The sequence below is a fragment of the Gossypium arboreum genome, chromosome 13, assembly GCF_025698485.1.
Source record: "Gossypium arboreum isolate Shixiya-1 chromosome 13, ASM2569848v2, whole genome shotgun sequence".
NCBI classification, from domain to species: Eukaryota; Viridiplantae; Streptophyta; class Magnoliopsida; order Malvales; family Malvaceae; genus Gossypium; species Gossypium arboreum.
In genome coordinates this window covers 76,715,743-76,727,011 of record NC_069082.1, presented here as the reverse complement: position 1 = coordinate 76,727,011, position 11,269 = coordinate 76,715,743, and the positions used below count along the sequence as shown (strand labels likewise).

Here is an 11,269-nt window from a genome sequence, read left to right as displayed (position 1 = left end):
AAAATTCCAGCAATGAGGTATGTTTGTATGTGCTTGTACTAATTGAATTCTTACAAGTAAGTATGCGCTAAGTTGATAAACGAGCTACCGCCTTGGGCTAAGTTGTTCTTTTGTGTATGAACATAAGGGTCGGTGATGTGAAATAAGTATGAGTATGGGAATGTGAATTAGTAAAGTGGTTTAATTAGCCATGTGAATAAAATACCTTAGTCAAAGCTGATTTCATTGCTTGAGACTTACTAAGCATTAAAATGCTTACCCCGCTGTTTTGGCTCTCTGTTTTATAGGTTTCATTTCGTTAGCTATCGGATTCGGGATCAAAGAAGTCAAGTCATCCACACTATCGAAGCCCCATTTTGGTACAAATTTTGGTTGAACTTTGAAATGGCATGTATAGGACCATCCTTTGTTGAAGGTCATGTACCTTCCGGTTTGTGTAAACTTGGATAGCCATGCGAAAATGGCTTATATACGTTTTAGCATAGAACTATAATCGTTTGTATGTTGACCCTTATGAGGTATGGAATTATTTTGAAACGATTAGCCATTGGAATGGTTAATCATGATCACGCTTTGTGCTATGTATGTAAAAGGGCCAATTGAATCATGGAAAGTATGAAATAGGTAAAGCCTACTAAAGGCAGATGCTGACAGCAGCAGTGACGTGGATGTGAAAAATCACTAAAAATAGTAGGAATGGTATTAAATAGCAAATAAATTATGTAAGTGTACCTTGATGAATCTACTTTCATATGGAAGAAACGAAATGGTCATATGAGTTATAAGTTAACAGATTTTAAAGTTCTTGTGAAATAGGGCCAGAACGGTTTCTGGATCCCCTGTTCCAACTTTGGAAAATCATTGTAAATTAACCAGAGATAATTAGGAGTCATTCCATATATGTGTAGATTCCTCTCTGAGTCTAGTTTCTATAGAAACAAACGGCATTAGTATTGAAGCCCTGTACAGGAGATATCCAATTCGTAACGCACAAAGGTCAGTGTAGTCGATCCCTACAACAGGCGAGACTTTAACTAATAAACTGTACTAATTGGCTCGACCAAAAATTCTAGAAAAAAATATGTAGATGGACATATGAGTCTAGTTTCAGGAAAAATTTACGGAACTGATTTTCGAGTTGTAAAACTCAAGTTATGAATTTTAGAGCGACTAGTACTCAGATTGGCAGCTTGTCTGAAAATTGTCAATAAGTGGGTTGAAGTCTGTTAACACCTCGCGTTCGACTCCGGCGACGGTCTCGGGTTCGGGGTGTTACAATTTTATTGGTATCAGAGCTACGGTTTAGTCGATTCTAGGACTACCGTAATGCGTTTGGGTCTAGCTATACATGCCATTTTATGTGATTATATGATAGTGTGGTGATTTCGACGCTTGAACTTGTGTTTATTTATAGTAATGGATCCCGATCCCAACCGAAGCGATAGCTGATGATGTGGAGAGTGTGGCGCTGCTCCGCACAAGGGACAGCACCGGCGGACTCTCAACCTGTTGCTAGCAATCCGAATGACGAGGCTAGACAAGCCTTTTATAGCGTGATGAATGATTGGTTCAACCAATACATTCGAACTAATACGGCTGTTCCACAACCTCCATTCCCAACAAACACACTTCAAGCACCTACAATGCCTCCGGTAATTGACCAAATAAGGTCGAATAAGCCCCAGTTGATAGAATCCGAAAACATGGGGCTACTGAATTTAAAGCTACGGATAGTGATGATGCCGAGCAAGTCAATTTTGGTTGGACAACACGATCCGGTACTCGATGAGCTATCTTGTACACCGATGAATGCCTAAAGTGTACCATCTCCTTGCTACGTGATTTCGCCTACTATTGGTGGAGTACTCGACTTGTTGTGCCCGCGAACAAGTAACTTGGGAGTTCTTCCAAACCGAAGTTTGGAAAAAGTATATCGGTCGAGATTTATGGACCAAAACGAAAGGAATTTCTCGAACTTAAACAAGGTTCCATGTCGGTTATCGACTATGAACGAAAATTCGTGAGGCTTAGCCGACACGCGAGAATGCATTTCTTCGAAGTCGTGATGTGTAAACGCTCAAGATGGACTGAATGATGAGATAAAGTCGTATGTTGGCATTTTGGAAACCGAGAGTTTGTGACTCTCGTCGAGCGAGCGTGCAAAGCCGAGGAGTTTAGTATGGAGAAAAGGAAAGCGGAAGCGGGAGCAAGGGAGTTTCAGAAGAGGTATTCGGGAAGCCCTTCCAACAATCATCAAAGAAACTTAGAGATGGCTTAGGCCGATCTAGAGACACCGGGCTTTTCTAGACGAGATCGCGATCGACCTCTGTGACCACACGAATCACTTCGATCGCCAGAGAGGGAATGATCGACGAGAGAGGACGGAGTGCGAGATTGTGGCAAATGGCATTTTGGAAGTCAGAGATTCCGTGACCGCTCTGTTACAAGTGTGGATCAGTTGACCACTTCATTAAAGATTGCCCGAGGTTGTGCGAGCAGAATGTAGATCGGAGTGGGAAACCGGTACTACCACCGCCGAGGTAGACCATCCGGAAATACAGCAAGGCTAGTGGTGGTCGAGAGGATCTAGAGATGTTGCGACCAGATCCGAGGCTCGCGCTCCAGCTAGGACTTATGCTATACGCCAAGACGCCGAGGATGCCTCCTCGCCAGACGTTATTACGGGTACTTTCACTCTCTTTGATACTAATGTGATTGCTTTGATTGACCCTGGTTCTACTCATTCTTATATATGCGAAACCTTAGCATCCAGTAAGACTTTACCTATTGAGTCTACTGAGTTCGTAATTCGGGTGTCAAATCCTTTGGGTCGTTATGTGCTGGTCGACAAAGTGTGTAAGAAATGCCCCCTAGTAATTCGAGGTACCTGTTTTCCGGCGGACTTGATGCTTTTGCCGTTCGATGAATTTGATGTTATTCTTGGGTTGGATTGGTTGACCGTGCATGATGCGGTTGTGAATTGCAAAAGCAAGACTATTGATTTGAGATGCGCAAACAACGAGATGATCCGAGTTGAGTCTACGAACTTGAAGGGTTGCCACCGTAATATCATCAATGTTGGCCCGTAAATATGTAAGAAAAGGTGTGAAGCATACCTTGCGTATATACTTGATGATAAGGAGTTAGGAATAGAACCCAAATCTGTGCCGGTGGTTTGTGAATACCCGGACGTTTTTCCCGAAGAATTGCCGGGTTTGCCACCTGTTCGGGAGATAGAGTTTGGCATTGAGCTTGTACAGGACCACACCGATTTCGATAGCTCCATATCGTATGGCACCAACGGAATTAAAGGAGTTGAAAGCTCGGTTGCAAGAGTTGATGGATAGAGGTTTTGCTCGCCGAGTTTTTCACCTTGGGGTGCACCGGTGTTGTTTGTGAAAAGAAGGACGGAACCATGAGGTTGTGCATCGACTATCGTCGCCTTAATAAAGTGACAATAAAGAACAAGTATCCGTTACCACGATCGATGATTTGTTCGATCAACTGAAGGAGCCTCGGTGTTCTCAAAATAGATTTGAGATCGGGCTATTATCGCCATGAATCCGAGATTCGGACATACCCAAAACCGCCTTGAACGAGATATGGTCACTACGAGTTCTTAGTGATGCCGCTTGGGCTCACTAATGCCCTCGCGGTATTTATGGATTTGATGAATCGGATCTTCAGATCATATTTGGATCGGTTCAGTAGTTGTGTTCATCGACGACATCTTGGTCTATTCAAGAGATGAGACCGAACATGCGAGCACCCGAGATTAGTGTTGCAAATTTTACGGGATAAGCGGTTATATGCTAAGTTTAGCAAGTGTGAGTTCGTTAAGAGAGGTTAGCTTCTTGGGTCACGTGGTATCTGCGATCGGGTATTCGAGTCGACCCAAGCAAAATTTCAGCCATACTCAACCGGAAACCTCCAAGAAATATTATCGAGGTTCGAGCTTTTTGGGACTTGGTTACTACCGACGGTTTGTAAAAGGATTCTCGATGATAGCCACACCCATGACTTAAACCGCTTGAGAAAGATGTCAAGTTTGAATGGACGGAAAAGTGTCGAAAAGTTTTGACCAATTGAAAACTCATTTGACGGAAGCTCCAAGATTAGTACAGCCCGAATCGGCAAAGAGTTTGTCATCTATAGTGACGCCTCCCTACTTGGGTTAGGTTGCGTATTGATGCAAGAAGGTCGAGTTGTGGCCTATGCGTCGAGACAATTAAAGCCACATGAGAAAAATTATCCCACCCATGATCTCGAATTGGTCGCCATCGTATTCGCCTTTAAAGATATGGCGACATTACTTATTTGGTGAGAAGTGCCATGTGTATTCGGATCACAAAAGTCTCAAATATTTGATGACTCAAAGAGACTTAAATCTGCGACAAAGACGTTGGCTCGATTGTTAAAGGATTATGAGTGGTCATTGACTATCACCCGGAAAGGCTAATGTGGTTGCGGATGCCTTAAGCCGAAATCACCGCTTGCTTTACTGAGCGATGAATGTACACTTGTCTATCCTACCCGACAATGTGTTAGTAGCCAATTAAAGGCCAAACCATTGTTGACTCATCAAATTCGTGAAGCTCGTAAAATTGATGAGGAGTTGCGTGCAAAACGGCCGAGTGTGTTCGAACAAGGAATCGGAGTTTCAAATTGATGATGACGATTGTTTGAGGTTCGAAGTCGTTTGTGTGTTCCAAAGAATTGAACTTATTTCGATAATTCTGAACGAAGCTCATTGTAGCCGAATGGCAATCCACCCGGGAGTACGAAGATGTACAATGAGTTGAACGCGTCGGTTTTGGTGGCATGGTATGAAACGAGACATCTCCGACTTTGTTGCAAGATGTTTAATATGTCAACAAGTGAAAGCGGAGCATCAAGTGCCTTCAGGGTTACTTCAGCCGATCACGATACCCGAGTGGAAATGGGATCGAGTCACAATGGACTTTGTGTCCGGACTGCCGTTGTCAACAAGTAAGAAGGATGCAATTTGGGTTATTATTGATAGACTGACTAAGTCGGCTCACTTTATCCTCGTGCGTATGGATTTTTCATTGGATAAACTAGCTGAATTGTACGTTTCTCGATTGTGAGATTACACGGGTACCGATTTACATTGTGTCGGATAGAGATCCGAGGTTCACCTCGCGATTTTGGAAGAAATTACAAGAAGCATTGGGCACCAAGTTGCATTTCAAGACCGCCTTTCACCCCCAAACCGATGGTCAATCCGAAGCGATAATTCAGATACTTGAGGATATGTTGAGATGTTGCATCCTCGAGTTCAGTGGTTCGTGGGAACGGTACCTACCTTTGATTGAATTCGCTTACAACAATAGTTTTCAATCAAGTATTAAGATGGCGCCTTACGAGGCTTTGTACGGGCGTAAATGCCGTACACCATTGTTTTGGACCGAGCTCGGTGAGAACAAAATTTTTGGAGTGGATTTGATTAAAGATGCTGAACAGAAAGTAAAAGTAATCCGTGAAAATCTGAAGATAGCCTCCGATCGTCAGAAATCGTATGCGGATTTGAAACGAAAGGACATTGAGTATCAGGTGGGAGATAAAGTGTTTCTTAAAGTTTCGCCGTGGAAAAAGATACTCAGATTCGGCCGTAAGGGCAAGTTGAGCCCGAGATTCATTGGGCCGTACGAAATCTCCGAACGAGTTGGCCCGGGCCATGTATCGCTTGATCTTGCCCCCGAACTTGGAAAGATTCACAACGTCTTCCATGTTTCAATGCTTGACGCTATAGATCTGATCCGTCGCACGTAATTAGTCCATCGAGGTTGAAATTCAAGCCGATATGAGTTATGAAGAAGAACCGATTCGTATCCTAGCTCGTGAAATGAAAGAGTTGCGAAACAAAAGGGTTCCGCTAGTGAAAGTGTTATGGCTCAAACACGGGATAGAAGAAGCTACTTGGGAACCCGAGAACTCTATGAAAGAGCAATATCCAAACCTATTTACGGTAAGATTTTTGGGACGAAAATTTCTAAAGTGGGGAGAGTTGTGACAGCCTTAAAACGACCCTAGTCGAAATGTGGTTTCGGGACCACAAAACCAAGGCATAAAAATAATTTAATATTTATTTTATTGCCTATAATGTGTGTTAACTCATGTGTGATATTTTTATGCTTTGATTTAGAATTATAGATGTGAATTTCACTAGAAAGGACCTAGTAATAAACTTTGAAAGTATGAGGGAAATGTGTGATGACTAATTAAAGGATGCATGCAAAACAATGGACTTGCATGTCAAATTTCCCCATAGCTAGTGGCCGCCATGACAAGGATTTATGGGCAAAAATCATGTCATGAAACATGTTTGGTAAATGGGTTATGATGGAAAGAATAAAATAAGGGTTATGGAATAAACAATTAATGTTAGTAGATGAGAAACAAAAAAAAGTGTCCATCTTCCTCCATAGCTTGGCCGAATGTCCTAAAGGAAGAAAGAAAAATTTTGTTCATCTCTTTTCACTCTCTTGTTGGCCGAAAATACTAAGGTTAAGGAAGGAGTTTTGCTTCATACTTGGTTTGGAAGAGGATTAGGAAGAGGTTGGCTAAACTTGCATCAAGATTAAGGTATGTTTGAGGTTCATGCATGTTTTAGTTGCTAGCTTAATGTTCTTGTTAGCCCATGGTTCAAATCCTTGTTATGTCATGGGAATGAAATTCGCCAAAGTGAATGTGGTGTTAATGCCATTGCATGTTAAATAACAAGCTTGAAAGTGATACATGTGATGGAGGATTGAAGATTCTTAGATTTTCTTTTAGCATTTTTTTGAATGAGATACTAAGTTCTTTGTTTCACCATGACCAAATTGAAATGGTGTGGTGTTGTGGTATTCGCCATGATATATCCATAAGTATAATTCATGCATGTTGCATGGTAAGTAAGATTTAAGCTTTGGAAATGTGTATATATTTGGATATAAGCCACTTGAGAATTCGCCCTTGCACCTACATGAATATATGTTTGCACATGATGGATTGGTATGACATATATACTAATTCAAAGTGTATATTTGCTTGTGATGATGTGTTGATTATGAAGTAAATAAGAGATGTGCAATGAATTACGATATGTAATGTGTTAGTAGTAAAATGTATGCTGTTTTTTTTGTGTGGTATTAAGTGTATATTCGGCCACATGAGGGTAATTAGTGTGCATGCATTCGGTTTGAGGCAAGCATATTGATGCCTATTCTTGGCTTAGAAAATTCGCTAAGAGGAATATTAACTAATGTGTTGAGTTCGATTTATGATTTCGTACATATACAACTTTGATGCCTAATGTATATAAGGGCCAAGTACTTTGAACTTCACGTTGATGTTTGAATGTATTGAATTGCTTGTTGTGATGTAAAAATGTGCATGACCATTGTGTATTTGAGCTAAAGGATGGCCATATGACCATTTACACTCCTTGTCATATTCGCCATAAGCTATCATGATGAGATTTTAATAAGTTAAATTTGTGTAAATTAGCTCAAGAGCAAAGGGAGCTAAATCCGATAAAGGGAAGGAAAAAGTAGTTGAATAGCCGTCGAAATCGCTCGACAACATCCAAGGTAAGTCTTGAGTGATGACCCTACTTGAATTATATCAAAATTATGCTCCTTGTTTGTGTGGCCATTGAGCCGAAATAGTAAAGGTTGATAGATATTTTGTGTTAGAGCTTTAGTAACGAAAATGAACTATGGACGTGTCTTGAATATTGATATATATGTAAGTGAACATTGGAAATATATCCGGGCTAAGACCAAGGCATTCGTATGCGAGTTGATATATCCGGGCTAAGACCGAAGGCATTCGTATGCGAGTTGATATATCCGGCTAAGACCAAGGCATTCGTGCGAGTTGATATATCCGGCTAAGACCAAGGCCTTTGTGCAAGTCACCAAATCCGGGTTATGACCGAAGGCAATCGTCTTGAGTCGCTATATCCGGTTAAATCCGAAAGTATGTGATTCGAAGTGAGCAATCTTGCTGTGAAAATTTCAGCTTATACACTTGTGAAAATTCCAGCAATGAGGTATGTTTGTATGTGCTTGTACTAATTGAATTCTTACAAGTAAGTATGCGCTAAGTTGATAAACGAGCTACCGGCCTTGGGCTAAGTTGTTCTTTGTGTATGAACATAAGGGTCGGTGATGTGAAATAAGTATGAGTATGGGAATGTGAATTAGTAAAGTGGTTTAATTAGCCATGTGAATAAAATACCTTAGTCAAAGCTGATTTCATTGCTTGAGACTTACTAAGCATTAAAATGCTTACCCGTTGCTTTGGCTCTCTGTTTTATAGGTTTCGCTCGTTAGCTATCGGATTCGGGATCAAAGAAGTCAAGTCATCCACACTATCGAAGCCCCATTTTGGTACAAATTTTGGTTGAACTTTGAAATGGCATGTATAGGACCATCCTTTGTTGAAGGTCATGTACCTTCCGGTTTGTGTAAACTTGGATAGCCATGCGAAAATGGCTTATATACGTTTTAGCATAGAACTATAATCGTTTGTATGTTGACCCTTATGAGGTATGGAATTATTTTGAAACGATTAGCCATTGGAATGGTTAATCATGATCACGCTTTGTGCTATGTATGTAAAAAGGGCCAATTGAATCATGGAAAGTATGAAATAGGTAAAGCCTACTAAAGGCAGATGCTGACAGCAGCAGTGACGTGGATGTGAAAAATCACTAAAAATAGTAGGAATGGTATTAAATAGCAAATAAATTATGTAAGTGTACCTTGATGAATCTACTTTCATATGGAAGAAACGAAATGGTCATATGAGTTATAAGTTAACAGATTTTAAAGTTCTTGTGAAATAGGGCCAGAACGGTTTCTGGATCCCTGTTCCAACTTTGGAAAATCATTGTAAATTAACCAGAGATAATTAGGAGTCATTCCATATATGTGTAGATTCCTCTCTGAGTCTAGTTTCTATAGAAACAAACGGCATTAGTATTGAAGCCCTGTACAGGGAGATATCCAATTCGTAACGCACAAAGGTCAGTGTAGTCGATCCCTACAACAGGCGAGACTTTAACTAATAAACTGTACTAATTGGCTCGACCAAAATTCTAGAAAAAATATGTAGATGGACATATGAGTCTAGTTTCAGGAAAAATTTACGGAACTGATTTTCGAGTTGTAAAACTCAAGTTATGAATTTTAGAGCGACTAGTACTCAGATTGGCAGCTTGTCTGAAAATTGTCAATAAGTGGGTTGAAGTCTGTTAACACCTCGCGTTCGACTCCGGCGACGGTCTCGGGTTCGGGGTGTTACAACAAGTCTTATGAATGTGGATTAAGGAATCTAGACTTGGTAATGCATGAGTAGATGCATAGCTTGTAAGAGGACATGTTAATGTTAATGTTATGAAAATGTCTTAATAAAGGTTGTTTAATCACTAAAATGATGCCATGATTTATGGTTTTAATATGCATAAGGTTGTAAGGGTTATGGGTAAGATGAAGGCTTGGAAAATAGCCTAAGTGTTGACTATACGGGCTGAGACATGGCCGTGTGTCTCAACCATGTGTAAGGGACACGCCCTAAAGACATGGTCATGTGGCCCGGTCGTGTGGTGCGATTTGCATGTTGACATCATAAACAGAGAGTTACACGGCCTGAGGACACGGGCATGTCCTTATGTCCACACGGGCATGTGACCCTGTTCTATGGGAAAATTTTCTAAGTTTTCCTGAAACTTCTCAAAGTTTTCAGTTTAGTCTCGAATTAATCCCGATGTATGAGACATTATGCATGTGTATGAAAAGTTTTGAATTAAAAGAAATTTTGTAGCTTGGTTTTTGCATGTTTGTGAACGATTAAGTCTGGTAATGCCTATTACCCTGTTTTGGTATCGAACACTGGTAAGGGGTGTTACACTAGTTCCTTTCGTAACAAATTGATTTTGGATTTGAAGAGAAACTCTCAAAAGAATGACCATCCCCATAGTATACACAAGAAACTAATTCACGCTGACTTGGTGGCTGAGCTGCAAAATTATTCAAACCATTAGTGTTAAACTATTTTAACATAAAGGAAATAAAATATACCCGAGTAGAGAGTGAAGTAAGTGTGTCCACTTCATGCACTCCAGCTACTCATCTTCTTGAAAATGCTCATTTCGTTAACCATTGGTAGTTATTGCTTGTTCTTTCAATGATCTCGTAAGCCTCATTATAAGACTTAGACAAAATCGCACCATTTGTAGAAGCATCCACCATTAATCTTGTATGTGCGTTAAGACCATTATAAAATGTCTCCAATTGGATACAATGAGGAATCTCATGATGATGACACTTATGAAGTAATTCTTTGAATCATTCCCATGCCTCATACAAAGACTCATCATCCAATTGTTGGAAAGTGGTTATCTCGTTACTCAACTTTGCGTTCTTACTTGGTGGAAAATATTTTACCAAAAACCTTTATGCTAATTATTGCCAAGTAGATATTGAACTTGGTGACAATGAATTCAACCATGCTTGTGCTCGATCTCGCAATGAGTACAAAAACATTTTTCACCTCAGTGCGTCTTTCGTCACACTAGCTAACTTAAATGAATCTATAACACCCCAACCTATATCTGTAGCCAAAATAGGATTATGAAGCATTGCCAAATTTTACGTTTCAAAACTATAAAAAATGTTAAAACATTTAATTCATATCATCAATCACAACCAAACTAATTAATAACATACGCATTGTCCCTTATACGAGCCTTCAAGGCTCTAGAAACACATTAGAAACAAGTCGGGGCTAAGTCAGGAACATATAGCAATTTTTAGAAAAAGATGAAAGTTTACAAACTACAGGAGTCATACGGCCATGTGCTAGGTCATGTAACAGCCTGATTTGCAACCCTTTGAAAGCTACAAGGGACACATGCCGTGTCACCTGGTCATGTCGCCTGGTCGTGTGTGTGTCACACACGGCTGAGACACATGCCCGTGTCTCTTGCCATGTGGATGAAAAATAGGCCATTTTCTAGACATTTTTCTCACCCAAACTAGCATGTACCTACTAGCACTTTTTCACATATTACAAGCCTTCAAAATGCACAAAAACCATGCATAAAACCGTTGAAATAAGGTATAACAAGATACAACCAATATGACCAATGGCATCTCAAACTCATTATCTAAACATGTACCATTACATATTCAAATTAGCCAAAATGTTCCACTAACTTCTAATTAAGCTTACATCAACAATAAACTGTTTACTTTAC

At 40.2% G+C, this 11,269-nt stretch overlaps 1 non-coding gene across 1 annotated transcript; it reads left to right on the top strand.

The window, feature by feature from the left end:
- The first annotated feature begins 10,320 nt into the window (after positions 1-10,320).
- Positions 10,321-10,427, top strand: LOC128287291 (small nucleolar RNA R71). Its single transcript, XR_008277990.1, has one exon. It is a non-coding gene; the product is annotated as a small nucleolar RNA R71 (small nucleolar RNA).
- Positions 10,428-11,269: the final 842 nt, after the last annotated feature.